Below are 20,882 nucleotides of genomic sequence, written 5' to 3'. Positions count from 1 at the left end.
CTTGACTTGACTTGATTTGACCACGCTAGCAAAGACACAACAGCGACAACAATGCTCCAAGGCCAACTGAACAAACACCACTGACTAAATATACCAACACTAACGAGACACACCTGGGGAACACAATTGGCTGAGGGCACTGATTGGTCACATGTAATGGGAAGGGAAGAAACACGCAGGTGGACGAGGTTAACCATAACAAGATAAGGGGAGAAATCAGGACTACATGACCAGCTCAGTGGTCTAGTGGTCGTGTTCAGCCTGAGACTGGGAGGTCATGGGTTCAATCCCCCCGCCAGGTCATACCAAAGACTATCAAAATGGGACCCAATTGCCTCCCTGCTGGACACTCAGCATTAAGGGCTGGAATTGGGGGGTTAGATCACCAAATGTTTCCCGAGCGCGGTGTGGTGGTGGACCTAGGTGCAGGGAAACAGAGAGAGCAGGCAGAGGTGCAACCAAAAAGAGATTTAATTAAACAAAACAAGGAGTTAAGCAAGGATCTAACTCAGAAAAACAACATCATCCAAAAAACAAGCAAGGCAAACCGTGGGGGGAACTTGAGGGCAAAAACGGGCAGCATGACGTGAGGAAAATAACAATGAACCGACAAAGTACAGTGGGGAGACAGGGAACTAAATACACACACATATCGGCAGTTATTCGACACAGCTGGGCAAGACACAAGTGGCCAAGACACGGCGTCCAGCTTCTTAGAGGGACAAGTGGCAGGGGAAGCTGATTGGTAGATACATGAGGAAGGGTAGGCAACACAGGTGGACAAAACAATGCTTAGACTAAGACTAGGGGATGACACAAGGACAACAACTTAAAAACACAGAACATGACTGACTCAAGGAAACAAGAGGAAAAACAACCAAAACACAAACCAAACCTGATCCATAACAAAAGCAACTCCGGAAAAAACAACAAAACCCAACCGAAATCATGACAATTTTTGGAAAGTCTTGTCCAATTTTCAATTAATGGTTCAGTAGCGCCCTCTACAAATTTTTAATAACACAATCTTGATTGTACGTTTGACTTAAACATGTGAAAATTGGGAGTCACATCTAATGCTATACCTAACAGGAAGTCCGCCAATTTGAATTTATCCTGGAATTGTATGGCATTTTTTAAAATCTTTTATAGAGGTCATATTTGAACAAACTCCTACAGCTTTAATTCGACCATCTTCAAAGTTTGGATGTTTCACCTGTAAAGTAAAAGTTATTGAAAGCTTTTTTATTTCATTGCAAGCTGTTGCCATGGCAATGCATTGTTTGCAAAGAAAAATAAATATTCCTTATTGAAATTTTTGAGGGTTATTGTCCTATGTTCAAGTGCCTCAACATGGCCAGGGCCACAAGGGCCCTTTACAGCTACTCACAGCTCTAATTCCAGTGCGTTTCTATTTGTTTTCTTTTGAAATGTTCTCACTGCTAATGCTAATATGATTTGACAATATTTACAATAAGTCCTATGTCCATTTGAAGGCTTCATGAATTCTCCAATTTGAAGAATGGGAGAGGCCGAGTAAGACAAGTTAGTGGAATAAAAGAACAAGTCAAGTCAGAAAAAGGAGACAAAAAGGACAGGAAGACGTGTCGGGGGCGCTTGTTGCTGATGCCATTAGGCGGCGGCGGCAGCGCAAGATGGTGTCCAACGTGAGGGATTGCACGCTCGGAGAAAAGCCCGTTTGGGAAGCGGCGCTGCGGCCACAATCTCCCAAGTCCATTCCGTATGCGAGCACTTACGGAAAAGTGGGACAAATCCCGCCCCCACGGCTCTGGAACAAGCGCATTGCACCGGCATCCCCGTGTCCGAGTTTGCCTTCGATTGTCCGCCTGGGAATTGTTGCGCGCTTCCCACGCCGGCCAATCAGATGAGCCGCAGGACGCCGACACAACAACAACAACAACGACGACGACGACAACATTCCCACTCGTCGCTGCGTGATGTCCAACGAGGAGACTTTCAAGCAGAGCCAGACGGCGCCCACACTTCCTCGTCTTCATTATCCTCTCATTCCAATTGTGATCGGCTCGCATGCGGAGGCCATCTTGTCATTGTTGTTGCGCCTCTTCATCCTCCTCATCTTCATCTTTATCCTCAACTTCATCCTCCTTCACTTTTTCTTCTTCAACACTCTGAAGTATGTTTCTTAAGCATCTTCATCCTCACTTTCATCACCTTCGTCGTTATTCCTCATCCCAAGCATCTTCATCATTATCATTTTATCATCATCATCCTCATACTCCAACCTGTCCTTCAGCACTGACTTTGCCTTATATGAATGTCCATTAGCTTGATGCTAATGCATCATGCAAAACGGCCAAGGTGCACACACCAGAAGGATGGCGCCAAAGCAATACTTTTATTTTAGACAGGGCACAGGTACTTTTTTTCACCATATAATGGAGGATAACCTTTCCCTAAAATTCCGTACATCCCCAAAATTCGGTACATATTTGGGGAAACACATTTGAGCAGCACTTGCAAAAGGGGCACTCACTTATGAGGGCGCGAGCGTGAAGCAATTCCTAACACGGCCTTCTTCTTCTTCTTCTTCTTCTTTTTCTTGTTGTTGACACTTGTTTCAATCGCTTTTGTTCCAAAGGTTCTATCTCCGGCCCACTGAGCTCAGACAGCGTCCAAAGCGAGTGGTCCAAACACAGCGTGGGACCATGAAGAGCTCCGGCAAACGGACCGTGACCGCCACACCGTCTGACCGGACAAGACGGGACGGCATCTCTTTACGCCGCTACCCACGGGCCCCCTGCGGTATACACCCGCCGCTCCTACACTCCTGAGCAGCCCCTCGAGCAGAACCATTCCAGGGACGCGCCCGGGATAGGATCCTGGACACGGTGCCGGTTATCTGCTCCGGGCCAGGGAGTGCGGACGAGCGTGGGACGCGGGGGCCGTCGAAGATCCATTGTTTCCCCGTCTCGCCGTGTCACTTCCTGTTAGCTTACATGCCGTCTTGGCGCGCACACACACAATCGCACGCACAAACGAGATGGTGGCGAGTGGGCGGGCCGTTGCCACAGGCGCCCGCCGTTTCCATGGTGACTAAAAATCACACATTGGCCGCACATCGCAAGGACCACCAAGGAAGTACGAGCGTCACTTCTAAACAGATTTGGGGCAGCGCCGTCAAGTGGTGAGATGCAGAAAAGGCAGCAGGTGCTCGTTTTTTTTTATTACCCTGGCAAGGTTTTGGATTTGAGTCACCCTTGGGTTGTTTTTGGACATCCATGGATCAGAATTGACTTCAAGGGTCTGCTTCCAACTTCCATGGGCCAGTTTGAGACTTCCACGTATGGATATTGAAATTCCATATAGGTTGGTTTGGACTCCCATGGGTTGCTTTTGGATTACTCTAGGTTAGTTTGGGACTTGGGACAGTTGGGACAGTCCAAGGGTCAGGTATGTACTCATTGGTTCTGTTTTAGACTTCGAAGTGTTAGTTTAGGACCTCAAAGGGTTGGTTTTGGCTTACCCTGGGTTAGTTTAGGACTTCTCTCTATTCTGGACCACCACTAGTTGTTTTCCATGGAGTGGCTTATAGGTTTCTTTTAGAATTCAGTCCTAGATCTCCATGTGCACGTTTTGAACTTCCATGGGTAAGTTTTCTACTTCCACATATGGATTTTTGAACTTCCATATAAGCTGGTTTGGACTCCAATGGGTTGCTTTTGGATTACTCTGTGTAGGTTTTCAACTTCCGTGGTTCCGTTTTGGACTTCATAGGGTTAGTTTACGACCTCAAGGGGTTGGTTTTGGATTAACCTGGGTTAGTTTAGGACTTGATTCTATTGTGGACCTCCAATAGTTTATGGACTGCAATGGATTGGCCTTATAAGTTTCTTTTAGAATTCAGTCTTATGTGTCCTACCTCCATGTGCAAGTTTGGACTTATATGGCAAATTTTTCTACTTTCATGGGCCAGTTTTGGACACAAGTCTGTTTTGAATCTCTGTGGTTTGGTTTTGGACATCCCTGGGTTGGCTTTACACTTCCACTGGGGAGTTTTTGACAAGTAGGTTTGAGACTTTTATTGGCCGGTTTTGGATTTGAGTCAATTCTGCATTGTCATGAGTTTTGGACTTCCATGGGCCTGTTTTGAATTTCCATGAGTCCTTTTTTGACCTCCTCCGGTCAGAGTTGGACTTCCACATGTAAGCTTTGGTTACTTAACCTTAGCTGAAATGTGGTGGTCTCATTATCCCCCTTTTGACCCCCCCCCCAACCAACCCCCGTTTTTTTTGTGTGTGTGCACCAAAAGCTGGCCGCCAGAGTAAGAAGATAAGTGATTAGCATAAGAAACACTTGCTGTTGTCCCCGGGGGAGTGTCAGTCTAAGTGGGAGCGTATGTTGACATTTATAAGCATCTGTGGGTCGGAGTGGGATGTGCGCGGGGGTACACAGAAGTAGGACCAGTGGGAGGGGCGACGGGGAGGTTATATTTGTCAGCTGTTTAACTTCAATTAGGGGAGAAGATGGGGTGGGGCGCTCTGCCTACCATTATTGGCACCCGTGAAAGCAGAGGACCCCACTTGCTAAGGTACATCCTTAGCCTTCTGGGAAAACATGCTGATAAATATGTCAATTACCATTACAACTACTAATAACAATATAGTGCACAGAATGCCAACAAAAAAAAAAAAAAAAGATATACCGGTACTCATGTCATAATGTACATGAGTAAATGTATAAGAAATACAAATAAGTTAATAGCAACATAAGCATAAACAATATAATAATAATAATAATAATAATAATAATAATAATAATAATAATAATAATAATAATAAAATCAGCTCATTTCTTAATTTAATGTGTTTTTTTCATAAAGAGCAAAAATACTTAATAAAAGCAAGCAAGTTCTGTCATGAGGGAATAGATGCTCCATTGTTTACATGCGAGTTAGAGGATTTTGTGGAGAAGGTTTGAAATGCCTTGTATGCAAAAATGTAATGTATATAATTACATTTTGATCACTCCTCAATGCGATTTTTTGCGAGGTTTACTACTGACGAGATGACACACCACATACCTCAATGACAAATGCACCTACGCACAAGGCAGAGTTAAAATTACCACCACAAATATCCCTTTTATGCTGTTTTAAGGGCGATGAAAATCAAATCAAATGCGAACGCCCTTAAACTTACAGATGAAAAGATGATCATGATGTTTCTTCAAAAAGTCCATCTCCACATAATGTGCGCACCGCACATACAGTATATGGTGTGACTTGTACTGTGTATTGTCAAATTTAATTCCTTTATTGAACTCATATGATTAATAAAGTCTACCTACAGTATTTATTGATTACAATCTGTTGACAGACTTTGCATGCTTGAGTGAATTTGAGAAGATCTACATACATTTTTATGATATTAAAAAAAAATATATCATGGGTGTCTCCAATGTGGGTGTAAGATTTCTTCAAAGATGAAGACAGTTTATTCACAAGTTTACCAGCGCAAAAACAACCCCCCTTTCCCCCCGAATAAACAAAATGAGGAGGAGGGAAATAAAGTGAGCTGTCAATCACACACGGCAGCAGCTTATTCTCGCTCGGCGAGAGGTAACGGCCGCCGCATATACGCTTTTCTTCCCCTCACGTATTCGTCTTCTTCATGAAGGAACAAAGGAGAGTCGAATTAGAAAAAAAATATATAGCTGGCATCAGATAAGGAGAAAGGGAAGGGGTGGTGCTGTTGCTGGGAGCATGGGGGGGTGATGTGTGTATTCAACTCCAGGCTGACTCCTCTTATGCTAATACAGCCAATTTCCTCTTTTATTTCATTTCTGGAGCCCCAAATCTGCGATCTGCGATAAGGTTGCCGTGGCGACCGCCTGCTCCCCGGGCGGATGCGGGCAGCCGTGTGATGGAGATGTGGAAGGCGGCAAAGGCGGAGGAGGAGGAGGAGGATGAATAATTTAAAACTCCAGCAAGCTGCACAGATAAGAGACACGCACACACGCACGCACACACACGCACGCACACACATCCATCTTCCTCCCCGTGGCCTTGTGAGGCTTTTTCCCTCCAAAGCCAGCTGACCTTCACGGTCAAGGTCGCGATGGCTAATTGAACCGGCGATTCGAGGTAGGCCGGGATGATACAGCGCAAGCAAAACCTGCGGTGCAGCGTCAAAGGGTGAAAGGACACATTTTTTTTTTTTTTACACCTCCAAATCCATCTGGAATTCTATTAGCGCGATGCTAATTTTGCTAACGCCAAGCTGAAGCAACTTACAGCCAAGTAAAATGTCAAATGACACAACTTATAGTTTAATGCTAACTGCTAAAGTTAGCATTTCTGCAATTCTATTTTTTTAACTACAACTCAAACATACTAATAACTTGAAATGTACTAAGACACTCACAAAGAAAGTAATTTGGTAAATTTAAGATAAATGTAGTCAACTCCAATTCCACATGCTAAGCTTATGCTAAATGCTGAAAAAAACACTAACAAAATGATTTTGAATAAAAGAAAAACAACTTTGTGATAAGCGCACTCGGAGTAGACAAATGTTGGAAGACTCATACGCCATGCTGCAAAAGTAGACCTAACAGCTAGTTCAAAATGGTAAACTCAAAGAAAGCATTAGAAGTAAATCATTTTCTGATACTTACAAGCCAAGCCCACCAGTAGATCGAAACATCAACGAACCAACTTCCATGCTATAAAATCATGTCAGAGCGCTAATGCTAAAGGCTAACCTAAAGGCAACATTAGCGTTTTTGGGTTAGTCAAATAAAATACTTTTAAAGTGGAAGGCCTGCTATGGTTAAGCTCAACATACACGGAGTAGACTGGAACATTGAAGGGACAAATTTTCATACTGCAGCTAACATTTAGCTAAAAGCAAACATGAGCACCGGGTTGATGAAAAAATACTTTTCAAAAGAGGGATTTTGCAAATTTCAAGGTAGTCAGAAAGTAGTTGAAATTTGGAATGTGTTAATCACCGCAAGAGCGCTAATGCTAAAGGCTAACTTAAAGGCAACATTAGCATTTTTGGTTTAGTTAAATAAAATACATTTAAAGTGGAAGGCCTGCTAAGATTAAGGTCAACATATACGGAGTAGACTGGAACATTGAAGGGACAAATTTTCCTGTTCATTTTCTGCAGCTAACGTTCAGCTAAAAGCTAACATGAGCATCCCGGGTTGACTAAAAAAATACTTTCCGAAGGAGGGATTTTGCAAACTTCAAGGTGGTCAGAAATATGGAATGTTTTAATCACCACGTCATATATTAAAAAACAAACAAACAAACAAACAAACAAAAAAAAAAAAAGAAAAAAAAAGAAAGAAAGGCTAAACTAAACCCTCCAGCTAATGGTACATTAAGCTAAATGACAACATTAGTAGTCACCAAATGATTTGATAAATACAATCCAAGCCTACCTGTGGTAGATGGATCAAGTTCCATGATCCAAAACTAGAGTCTAGAGCTCAGGCTAAATGCTTAGCTAAAAAGCTTACACGAGCGTTTCTTGTTCAAAGTATCTTGCTTTAAATTGAGTGAAATGTGAATGAAGCAAACTGTACACTATGAAGCTACAACCTATTTTACATGTTAAATGCTAAAGCAAAAATGAGTGTTTGTGGTGAAACGAAAGAAAACATGTTCCCAAATGATGACACTTTTCATGTCAACTTGTAAGATGGTCATGACATCTGCACTTCTTTGTTACAAGTGATGATTGCGACTTGTCACTCGTGGGGATTTACCTGCTTGAGCATTGTAGTTTGTCATAAGGTGGAAAACTATTTTGGACTGTCCCGACGTTCCAGTCAGTTTGTTTTATCTACGCCAGGGTCAAGTGCGGGTGAGGCCTTGAACCGCATTCCCGAACAAGATGCGCAGGTCGCACTCACACGTCATCTCAAACGGAGCGTGACAGCGACAGACACGTACACACGGCCACCAATCCAAGATGCCAAAAAACTCACTCAAACACAAATACACACTCGTTTGGTACAGACATGTCAACATGTGCCCTCATAATTACTACACACGCCTGCTGGCCCATTGGTTGCTGCTGCACCTCCCTGCCTGGCCACATGGTGTCACTGCAACCCCTGAAGAGAGACAGCCGCCACCAGGGCGGCCCAACAGGAGTCAACAGCCACGGATGTGTAGATAGGAGCGGGAGATAATAACAAAATATTGGCCTGGAGAAATAATACAACACACTGATAACACAACACCATCGCCTTTTCATCCTGATAGCGCCACCAACACAAACAGAAGAAGAAAGAAGAAGAAGAAGAGGAAGGAGAAGAAGGGAAAAGGAGGACAATAAGAAGTAGACATACGAGAAGTATAAGAAGGAGAGGAAGTAGAAGAAGTAGGCATAAAAGAAGAAAGCGAAGAAGTAGTAGTTCACGTAAAAGAAGTAGAAGGAGTGGAAGAAAAACAAGAAGTAGAAGTACAAGTAAATGAAGCAGTAGAGGAAGCAGAGGAAGAAGCTGCGCAAAAAGGGCAGAAGAATCAGGAAACTCACTCCAAAGAAAAATGATGCCAGCCCCCCTCCAAAAGCACATGATCTCTTTAATTAAATTATTCCCAAATTATCCATCTCCATAAAGGAATAATAATAATAAATACAAATAATAAGTGTAATATATTTGTAGCCTCAATCGGGGCAACAAGATGCCATTTAATTACTGAGGAGCTTGTAAAAAAACATCTTGAATCGCGAGAGCCTCAATTAAATGTGATGTTAATTAAATCTGATCTTGTTTTGTGCATTAATCAAGCGGCAATTTCCATTTAGTCAACATGACTTTTTATTTTCATTTGAATCTGCTCGCCATGCACGACTTTAATTTCATGCTTGTGATGAAGCTTTGGCATTTTATTTAGCTGACTTGCATTACTTCCTAATCTGACGCGCACCCAACCGAAAGCTCCCCCCCCCCCCTTCCCCCAAGCCCCGCCTCTTTTCTTTTTTATGCAATCTGAGCATCAGGCGGCCGTGAAGCGGCCACTGCTGCGCACTTATTATTATTATTGTGATTTGATTATCATATCAGCAAGTCAGCACTTTCAAAGGCAGCTATGACACCAGCAGATTCCACTTCTTGGATTCCAAATGCAACAAAGTCACAATCTTATGGGAAGAACTTTTTTTTCCTAAGAAAAATATGACTGCATTCCTGGAATATTTCTTATTTATTTCTTTATTTTTGCTAAAAATTCAATATTTTCTACTACTAATGCTGACAATAATTATGATTTTTGTTGTTTGTTTTGCTTTTGCCTTGTTAAATTTCAGGTTTTAAAAATATGGCTTCATTTTATTGTATTTTTTTAATAAATGTTTTTCCTCTTACATGACTTTCGGCATTTAATTCTCTTGAAAAAACATCTTAATTCACCAAAATGTATGTCTGTTTTCTCGACTACGACTACTTTCTTCCCGCAAGATTATATATTAAAGCGACACGAAGGAATTTTCAGTTTTTGTTGATTATGGCGGCACCATATGGACAAAAGCGGTAGTGTTTTGTCTGTAGGAAGATCACATTTCCCATAGCTTCCCTTTTTCTTTTTTTGTCTCCTTAGACAAAACTTTTTGGTTGTTTTTCCCCGGTAAAATTGGTACATGACATGCGGTCATTATGCTATCTTATTTAACAGCCGTGTGCAATCCCAAAATAAACGACGCTAATTAAAAAAAAAAAAAAATCCTTTCAAGCAAAAGTTTAAACAATGCATCTTCATTTCCTCCAAAAACATTAAAACAAAAAATCAATAAACACGATCTCTTTAAATAACATTTTTTTTGTTTTTGTTAAAAAACGTTCTTGTTAGGTTTTGAGGACTTGTCGTAACATTCCGACTTCTCTTAAATTTTGTGCAATGTTGGGTCAGCGACTTTTTCTTGACAGCGGGAAGTCGTCGTGTGATAAACGATGCTAATGAATAAAGTCAATTTCAATTGCCATACGGGAGCGCGATAAATAAAAAAAAACCTTCCACAAGAAGAAGCGGAGGAGTGGGGCAGGTGTATGCAAATGGTTTGTTTTGCAGTGGTGGAATTTAAATTACAGTTCAATCACATTGTTTGGGGGGGGGGGGGGGGGGGGGGGGGTGCGACCGGCGCAGTTGATGTTTGGCTGCGTGCGAATTGAGCGCCACGGGTGCATTTCACAGCCGTGAATGAGGCCAGGCAATCTGGCTCAGCCGACTAGAACAATAATTAGAATGGAGATTAAATAAAAATAATTAGAAAAAGTTCATCTAGTTTTGATGTATTAATTATTCCGCCCCTGCTTTATTCCGACTCTAATTATCTGCTTCAGTGGAAATGCCGCCGCCCCCCCACCCTCCTCCTCCTACTGCGAGTCATAAAAAATGACATTCATGTAATTATGTCAGCAATTTGGGAGGAAGTCAGCTAAGCACAGTACACACACGCACACACACACACATATGCACAGTTTCAAGTAACTTCTAACTACTTATAAGTTTGCTTTCAAGGCAGCTGTCGAAATAATAGAATGCAGCCAAAGATGATTTAGTCGCTTGCTCACTCCGTCCTTCCGTCCGTCTGTCGCGCTCTTGCCGCAACCTTTTTACAGTAAAAAAGGGAATCCTTTCATCCAAAACAAATGCTTTTCTCTCTCTCCTTAAATTTCATCCTATTTTTCTGGAAAAAACAAACTAACCAAAAACATATATTCCAGTAATGTTTCAAATTTTGTAACCCTACATTTTTTTGGAGGGGAAAAATACAACTTTATTCTCATAAGTTTGCTTTTTTTTCCCCTGAGAAAAAATACCTTAAAGATAGTGTCAGTAAATCTCAAATTTAATGTAATTTTGCAACTATTTTCTAAAAAAAAAAAAAAAAAAAGTTGCTACTTTATTCTAAAGGAAAATATACGCCATTCTTCTTGTAAGATTATGAAATTGCAATTTAAAAAAAATCCTCTGTATAATGAGATTTTCTGGGAACATTCAGATTTTTTTCCCCTCAAAAATGTGTGCCAATTTGGAAACCCCCCCCCCCCCCACAACTTAATGAAATATTAAAAAATAAATAAATAAAAATCTCACAAAAGATACACAATTTTTTAAATTAAGAAAATAGGAGTTCATGTAATGTTACAGTTCCTTTCCAAAAAATACACAGCTCAACTCATACTATCTACAATTACTTGATTTAAACTTTTTTTTCTTGCCAAATTACCAAACCTTTTTATATAGAAAAACCAGCAATTCTTGCAAATAATGATTTTGGGACCTGTCTCTGAGTAAATTTGAAATCTTGAAATTATCCTAACGTTTTTTCTTGTATAAGTTTCAGATATTAATAGTGTAATCCAGTGGTTCTTAACCATGTTGGAAGTACTGAACCCCACCTGTTTTCTTTTGCACATTCATCGAACCCTTCTTTACCGAAGAATAAAATATAAATGTAGACTCCCATCACTCGCCTCAACTTTATACTTATAACACACTTTTAAACAGTCACTGTTGTTTTCTCAAGATGAAATCAAGAAACAATGAGAATAGCGGAGGCCCCAGATTTGAACCCTGTGGAACACCATACCTTCCATTATACCTTCGAATATATATTGCACATATTCGTCCAACCTTTTTTTTTCCCTCAAATAATATGAAGGAATTACAATAATAAAGAAGTCACAAGTAGGGTATGTGTCTTGACCTCTGCCGGACCCCTGAGAATGACTCACCGGACCGCTGGGGTTCAATCGAATCCAGGTTCAGAAGCACTGGTTTAATAGTTGCAATTCTGACTACAATTTATCTCAAAATAATTTCAGATTTGTATCTCGAAAATAACACTTATTTTTACAGTCCATCTTGAAATCAGTACAACTTCTTCTAAGATTGCCTCTTTTTCATTTTGTTACTTCAGCAAATTCAGTTAAGTGCATTCAAAGAAGTCACTTGAAACTACTTGAAAGTTTGCTGTGGAAATAATCCCGAAGAATGCTGCAGATTATTTATTGTGTGTCTCTTTCTTTCTGCCGCCTGCCCGCCACACGACGCAAAACAAGACCTGCACTTTTTTTTTTCTTCGCTTTATCCATTCTTCTTGGTCACCAGATCATCATTTGCATATAAATGGAAATATTTATTGTTACACGTGAGCAAAGTAATGTGCTCATTTTTCTCTCTCTCACACAGACACACACACACACACACCCACAAACACCAAAGTGTGCTGTGTGTATTTTAGGAGTTTATGACCGAAGAAAAAAAAAGCAAAAGAGGCAAACCTTCTAAGATGTTGAGCACGCAAACGATGCGAGAGGGTGTGAGAAGCGGGACGGACGACTAAGCCGTAATGACTCTCGCCCGCCTCAAAAAGTTGCCACAAGAAACTTTGTGCAGCAGATATCACAGCGGACGTCGCTTGTGGGGAAGAAAATAGCAGCAAGACGGGACAAACGTTTTTTATGAATAAACTTTATTCTCATAACGTCGCACCCCGTAGATCGAGATACGTATCAAATTGTCTTTTATGAGAGAAGTACAATCGAGAGATATAAATAAATCAGTTTGATGTTTCTGATGATTTGTTTTTTCTTTGAATTGAATGAACTTTTGGAGAGCTTGGCATCTTTACATGATTCAAGCTACAGCCGTACCATATCCAGTCCAATCGGCAACCAATTGAATGGAATCATTACACTATCAAATTGTTGCATCCTTGAATTGTTTCGATAATTGTATACAATAGTTTTTTTGTTTTTTTTGTGGCGAGATTCACACCCCTATTAAATACACAACTTTCATTTGGGTGAAAACGTGGTTTTATATTTGAAATAGTCAAACAAACCTAAAAACAATAATTTTGAAGAAAAATATTTTTGTAGATTGTGCATTTTTCCTAAAAAAAAAAGAAAAAGAAAAAAGACTTTATTCTTAAAGAATTGCAATGTGAACTTTTTATTTAGAAAAAAATAACTACGTAACATTATAATTTTTTTACAAAAAAGTGTAGAACTTATTTCAGAGAAAACTTTCTTTTTTTTATTAAATAAAAACATGTTTATTTTCTCTGATTTGCTTTTTTTTTTTTTTTGAAATGTTTTAAGTGTCCCAAAGATGTATATACAATTTTTTTTTTATATTTTTTTTTATTTTTTTTTTTTTTATGAGAGTGGTTGCAGAAATGGTAGTTATTACAAAAACGGCCAGCAAGTGGCAGCAGAGCAAAGGCGCTCAACCAGGGTCATGTTGAAAAAAAGCTCAATTACTCACAATTCTAAATAGATTTGTGAAAATTGATTAAACTTAGCTATATTCTACGGAAACAGAAAGAAATATACTTTTTTTTTCCTGATGAAAGAAGAGATTTTAATCTTTCTTTTGATAGGTTCCATGTTTTTATAGCAATAGAACACAATATTCTGTGGGCCTTGCAAAATCGGTCAAAATCCAGGAAAAGAGCCCGCAGCAAACGGGATTGTTTCTGTGAAAATGGCTGCCAGTGAATGACTTAAGACTGAGAATTTCTCCTGTTAAATTGTAGTTTAAACTTTGACCGAAGAACCACATGCTGCTTCACCAGGTCTAAGACTTGGAATGAAAATGATCACATAACCTTCTAAGCTACCAAACTAATTACGAACACTCTTTTCACTCACTCACTCACTTAGATGCTGACACACACTGCCTCACTAACACCTACACGCTCACACTAGTGCACTCACACGCACACAGGTTAAATCTTGAGGTCAGTGAGCTTCTCCCAGGGTGAACATTAATTTCTCAAATGCATTTGTGGGCTTGGCATATTTGCAGCAGAAGCCCACTCGGGACCACTCGCCTCTTAATGGCTGCGAGTGTGTGCGCAAGTGTGTGTGCATCCGCGCGTTTTTCTTTTCTTAAGCGATAATGTTGTGGGTTTGTTGTTGCTATGTCTGCGGTGGGCGGCAGCTAATTGATGACGAGGATGATTTGTGACACATTTTTCATTTCTTCACTTTTGATTCCTTGTGAAGTAGTTTTTACCAAAATAGAAACCGTATTGATTTTTCTTTTTTTGTTTCATTGGTATGTTAAATGAAAAATAATGATGCATGGAAAACAATAACACTATAAACTGTTGATTTTTGTAATTACTGTAGATTAATTTTGTATTTAAAAAAATAGATTTTGTGTTATATATGTGATGCTGTAGATTTTGTGTGTTAATATCTGAATATCTGAATTGTAATCAACCCCACAAACATAAACATGTCATTCAAATGAAATGCATTGATTTGATATCTATTGTTTACTAAAGGATGTTCTATTATTTGTTTATTTGGAAATGAAATGTATAGCCTGTTGGGGAAAAGGGGTCTCCCCCCAATTAATGCATTAGAGGGGTCAAAGGTTATGTCAGCAACATGGGGAATGTTCATTGACAGTCAGCAGGAAAAATGACGCTTATTTTCGTGTCTCTCTCTCTCTCTCTCTCTCTCTCTCTCTTTTTTTTTTTTTTTTTTTTTTTTTTATCCGGTGGTGTGTCCACAATGTTCTTAACTTTTTCTGACGGGAGACTTGAGGCGCAATCTTCTTTTTCTTGGTCTTGGTGACAAATCCTCCAAATTGCTCTCCAAGTGTTTCCTTGCCGCCGTAATCCCGATGTCTCAACACGCAAACTTCTGATTGGACGGGAAGAAAAAAGCATTTCTTTTTTTTTTTCCCTGTTGGATCGGGTGTCCACCACCCTGCTGCTAATAATTAGCTCATTAGTATCGTTAGGCAAGGTGACTTTGATTTTTTTGTGACTTTTGGAGGCGTAGTGGTCTTTGATGCCTGTAGAGGAGCGCTGCGCATTTGGGCCTCTTTGCCGCCACACAAATATTCTATGGGAATATTACGCAATTGAGTTTGTCAAGTAAATTAAGTGACTTTCTAAAAGGTATTTCTTCCACTTTTAGTATGACTTGAATTCTGTTTTCAATGAATTAAAAACAAATAAAACATTTAATTTATTGTTTAGTCAGCAGATTTCCTATCGAGATTATTCCCTGGTTTGGTCTGTGATTATTTTACATCACTGATTGTGTTTAAATTTGACAACTACTGCTTTGAAATACGTACGTTCAGTAGCGCTTCTGGATATTCAGTCTTTGAGTACTCACTGAGTGTTCTTATTATGTAAAATCTCATACAAAAACTTGTTAACAAAGACCCTTTCTGATGATTCTCGACGTGTCAAACTGTTGCAGTATAGCACTAAGTACTGCAAAGGAGGACTTAAAATCATTTTTTCCCCTTCATCTTAACTCATACAAACCCAAAAACGTGTAAATAAGTTTTTTTTAATACTTTGTCCTTCCCTCCCAAAAACATGTTTATACGTTTTTTTTTAATTATTTTTTTTATGCAGGAGAATACGGAATGCTTTGATGCAGTTTCTGACATGAAGAGGGAGCTTAAAGCAATGGTAGTTAGTACAAAAAACGGCCAGCAGGTGGCAGCAGAGTATAAGAGATCAGCCAGGGCCATGTTGCAATAAGCTCTTTTTGTTAGTGTTTTCACCAGGAATGTGAATATTGATGGAACTTAGCTATATTCTAATGCTATACTTTTTTTTCCTGATGAAAGAAGAGACTCTTATCTTTCTTTTGGTAGGTTCCATGTTTTTATAGCAAAAGAATACAATATTCTGTGGGCCTTGCAAAATCAGTCAGAATTCAGTAAAACAGCCGGGGGTTGCTTCAGTGAATGAGTTAAGTATTGGTGGCTGATATCAACAGACTCCACGAGTACTTCATTGATTTGACTTCATTTGAAGTTTTGCCACTTGAGTGCATGTTTTGATGCCAAATACTGGCGAACGTGGTGATTTTGCCACTTTTTGTGTCCTGCCTGGTAGTGGAGGGAGAGAAACATGTACGAGGGATGACATTTGTTGGTGCGTTTGGTTTTGAGGGGCTCAGATAGTTGAGTCATGTTTCAGGCTTGATTGGAAGCGACGGGGCTGTCATGGGACTAGTCGCTCCCACAGCGTTGTTTGCTTTGCGCAGTCAGTGAAAGCCGCATTCATTTTGGATGAACAACCACAACCGCATTGGAAGTCTCTCTGTCCGTCCGCCTGTCACGCTCACACTGATTTAGAACTCTTGTACGAGTCACATCACACTGACCAAAGCAATACAAGTATGAGTACAGTGGCATCTTGGTGCCAAGGAGCTGTTGAAGTGAGTTGAGGAGTTTCATTTCGACATTTCATTTCCTCATATGTACAAATGTATGTCTGTCACCATGAAGCAGCTCACGTTTACAGGGAGTTATCAAGTTACGTGGTATGAGACCTACGTCATTTCGACTTTACGGCGCCCGTGCCTTGTTTCTTTTTCATTAATTTCCCACAGTAATTACGTAATTTTAAAGTTATTTAAAGTTGTGTTGTTACCTCAAGCAACAGACGTCCATCTAGCAGGACATTTCCATGTTTAAGCTTGAATTAGCTCCGCTCTGCCATCCATAAACAATGAACGTCCGCACGGAAACATGAAACACTGGTTCCGGCTCTTCCTGATCGTGCAAATATGTTTTTTAAAATTACTGTAAAAAGTATTTTGATGTAAATATTGAGCATATTTCACATTGGATGCCCGCCACACTCAACTCAGAAGCACCATAAATCGATGCAGTCTTGTGAAATAATACGTATACCCATTAAAAGAACAAAAACGTTTTTGGGATGTCTGCATTCACTTTCATCCCATAAACGTAAAAAAAAAAAATAAATAAATAAAAAAAATACATAAATGGACACAAGTGTTTTTAACAGGACAGTGACGGAATGAAAATAAACAATTGAAATTTTCCAATCAAATCAAGATGTAGTACAACTGTAAACATTGCTATTTATCCTAAAACAAGTAGCTACATCTTTACAGCTTTTTCACTGAGTCAAAATCAACTGATGTTAGTTAGCTGCCTCAGTTGTCAGTCTATTTCATTAACTGTAGCAGACATTGTCACTCAGTTCAACATTTTAGTATGTTAAGGTTATTTTAAATTTGCCAAAGAATGATGGGTGGTGTTCTCCTAAATGTATCTCATCAAAGTGAGTTGCCTCCGTAGCTAAACTCGCCAGTTGTAGTCATGCTAACTCTTGTAGCTGGTACAGTGAATTTGTTAAAGAGTAACAGGGGTGGGGGTCTCTCAAATGTAAAAATTCTCATAAAAGTTAACTACTTAGCTGCCACATATAATCTGTAGTGTTTATTTTACTAATTGCAGACATGCTAACTCGTGAAGGTTGTTGCAAACATTCATTTTATCAATGCATCCATTTTCTTAACTGCTCCTCACAAGGGTCGCGGGGGTGCTGGAGCCTATCCCAGCCGGCTTCGGGCAGTAGGCGGGGCACACCCTGAACTGGTCGCCAGCCAATCGCAGGGCACACAGAGACCAACAACCATCCACACTCACGAACACCTCTGGACAATTCACAGCGCCCAATTAACCTGCCATGCATGTCTTTGGAATGTGGGAGGAGACCGGAGTACCCGCAGAAGACCCACGCAGGCACGGGGAGAACATGCAAAATCCACCCAGGAAGTCTGGAGCCTGGACTCAATCTTACGTCCTCAGCACTGGGAGGCGGACATGCTAACCAGTCATGCACCGTGCCGCCAAGATTCATTTTAATATTCCAAAATAATATAGTGACAGTGAATTTGTCAAAGAGTAATGGGTGACGCTGTCCTAAATGTAAAAGTTCTCATTAAAGTTAGCTAGTTGGCTGCTTTGGTAGCAAGTCTATCGTATTTAATAAATAAGATTGTGGACATGTTAATCACATTGCTGGTTGAAATCGTTCATTTTATATTAATACGTTAACATGACTGATTTTGTGAAAGAGTGACCAATTTTTTTCATCAAGGGGAAAAGTCATAGCCTGCACTGATGAGCCAAGTTTCCAATTTGTAATATTTGCAAAATTGCACAACTTAACTTTACATTTAAGAGAAACTTTGAGTACATTTTTCCCACCCCCGTTGCAAGTCTAATTCCATCATCTGCTCAATGCAATTCGACCTCTTAAATAAGAAATAGACTAAAAATATTTTGGGATGTTTGCTATTAGAGTAATTTCGCAAGGGTTGTGTGTATTTTGGTGTTGAGGTTAGCCTGCGTATGAAAACAATGGGCACACATGTTTTCCCAGTTAATGGACAGTGTGCACAGGCTGAGCTTGCTCTATTTGACTAACCTCGCGCTGAACCCCGCTCTGCCGTGTGGGGCAGTGGGATGGGGGGGTTGGTGGTCCTAAATGAATGAAGCCTCTGGCCTCCGTCGTGTTTGCCTTGGCGCGCCGGGCGCAGCGCGAATCAGCTGACCGCTGCACTAAGCGCACCTTTTGATGTAGCCGTGTTTGTTAGCCCCGGCGTCCAATCGCCGCCGTAATTAAAGACAACATTCGCAGTCACCGCCGGCTCACACGACCGTTCCGTTTATGTTATGTCTCGGGACGCCTGCGCCAAGCCAGTAAGTGGACAAAAAGTCCAGTTTTTGCTGATTTGAGCAACATTTTGGGAAAATTGGCAAAGTCACTGCAGCTGATTCTTCCACAACAAACTTATCCATCTTCACAGAGGATAAAGAATGTATGCCTGTGAGTATTTTTATAATGTCTGTCTCAAATACGTTTGTAGTTAAGTTTGTTTTCGTAATAAAGATGAATTTTCGTAATTGGGCCCAAAATGGCCCCATCGTCTCAAATGTGCGGATGGGCTGAAGCGTCTCTCAGGTGAAGACAGAAGAAGACGTCTTGTATCTGTTACTGCCTCGAAGAAACTCACATGGGAGCTTTGTGGCAAACAAAACGTGGCGCTTGTGTTACCGGGGAAAGGCTGTGGGAACGACCCCGCCGCTTGCCCATTCCTTTGCTCCTTATTTCTATCCTGACACTCGCATAAAGTCCATCAAGTTGATGAAATTCCCTGAATGGAGACAAGTTTGTCTTCCCAGGTAAAGCGGGAACACCTGCCCGCCCTACCTGGGCCTCCGACAGGACCTCGAGGTCCAAGGGTTGGAACCCGGAGTTTCATCGGGGCCGCCTCGCCTTTTGTCCCGGCCGCTCGGATTGCCAGCCCCCGTAAGGGAATACGGCAACTACACGGGGTTGTTGCTTGACAGGCGGGCCTTAATCAAGCCGAGGGATGAATGGCGCACCTGCGTCATTGTAGCACCGATCCCGTCACGACCTTGAGAAATGTGACACCATTAAAAAATAAATAAATAAATGTACGTGTGCTCAGATTGTTCACGCCAGTCGTGTACGGGGAGTTGTTTATGTGGCCATATGTTACTCGTGAGGCAAAATGGTGGCACAGCAACTGCACACTTATGGTGGTTTTTGACTTGGGTTTTTCAGGTTCTTGCTTGTTGCTTCTTTCCTTTAGATTTGACTAGTATTGAAGTATTAACTTGGTTCTTGACTGATGTTCTCTTTATTCGGTTTTGGTCTATTTTTGATTTTTTTTTTAAACTTAGTCTGGACTAGTACTTCACTTGGTTCTTGACTAGTTTTTGACTTGTACTGGTTCTTATGCGTTTTTTTTTTTTTTTTTTTTTTGCCTTTGGCTAGATCTGAGTTCTTCAATGTTATTTTTTGACTTGGTTTTGACTGATTCTCAAGTGCTTTTTGAGTTATTTGAATTAGGGATCGACCGATTATCGGCCGGGCCGATTATCGGTGCTGTTATTTGGCATTTTGACAAATATTGGCATTGGCCTTTTTACCAATCTGAAGGCCAATAACGCTGATATCTCACTGAGCCATGAATGCTTGTGAATGTAGTGAAATTTCGGGTTTTCGTCAAGATTTGTTCATAGACAGTTTTGCTGACACATTGGGAACTCCCTTACACTTTATATTTCTAAAAATAATAATAATAATAAAATTAAGAAATGATGGTGAAATTTTGGAAAACTCTCTCCAGTAGAAAACTTTAGGGAACCATTTACTTGCTTAGTTTTTAACTTTGTGTAACACATGCTGCTTGATGGCAATTTTTGTTAGAATTTTTAAACAAAGCTGTCTATTCTTTGTATGTTTAAGATTAAAAAGAAAAAAAAACATAAATTTTAAAATTTTAACGATATTTTCTCTTTTACTGAAAATGAATATCGGCTTTCAATATCGGTTATCGGTCTCCTTGGCTACTAATAATCTGTACCGGCCTTAAGAAATACATATCGGTCTATCACTAATTTGAATTAATCTTAATTTAGTTGTAAATGTTTTTTGTATGATTCTTGGCGTGTCCCTTGACAGTTTCTTGTCTTGGTTTTGACTATTTTTATGTAGTTTTTGACTTGATTTTGATAGATCTTTTCTCTTTTGTTCTTGACTGTTTTTTTTAATGGTTTTAATAGGTTCTTAACTTGGTTTGTGACTTGGTTTTCACTTGTTTTTTTTTAAATGTTTTATTTTTATATTCTTAACTTGATTCTTGGCATAGATCTTGACTTGGCTCTTAACACATTTGCTCCCAAAAACGTTCTATTTTAAATATTGCCATGAGCCATAGAGCATACAGAAGGCTTTGATGCGGCCTCTGACCTGAAGAGGTCGCTTACAGCAATGGTATTTATTACAAAAAACGCCCATCAGGTGCTAGCAGAGTATTAGCGATCAGCCAGTGCATGTTGCAACAAGCTCCCTTTGCCAATGTTTTCAATAGGTTTGTGAATAGTGATGAAAATTATATATATTCTAATTAGGGATGGGCGAGTACCGATACCAGGTATCCGGCCGATACCAGCCTTTTTTCAAGTACTCTAGTACTCGTGACGCAGACGAGTCCAAGCGACCGATGGCAGAGGCGGAAGACGTTAAGTGAGTCCTCGT

At 40.2% G+C, this 20,882-nt stretch overlaps 1 protein-coding gene across 1 annotated transcript in view; it reads right to left on the bottom strand.

The window, feature by feature from the left end:
- The window catches only part of LOC144003091 (uncharacterized), a 124,121-nt gene that overhangs the window by 480 nt on the left and 102,759 nt on the right, over positions 1 to 20,882 (bottom strand). The window lies entirely within an intron of this gene.

This window comes from Festucalex cinctus, chromosome 16 (genome assembly GCF_051991245.1).
Source record: "Festucalex cinctus isolate MCC-2025b chromosome 16, RoL_Fcin_1.0, whole genome shotgun sequence".
Classification (NCBI taxonomy): domain Eukaryota; kingdom Metazoa; phylum Chordata; class Actinopteri; order Syngnathiformes; family Syngnathidae; genus Festucalex; species Festucalex cinctus.
The sequence above is the reverse complement of the archived record's forward strand: the minus strand, read 5'-3'. Positions and strand labels throughout refer to the sequence as shown.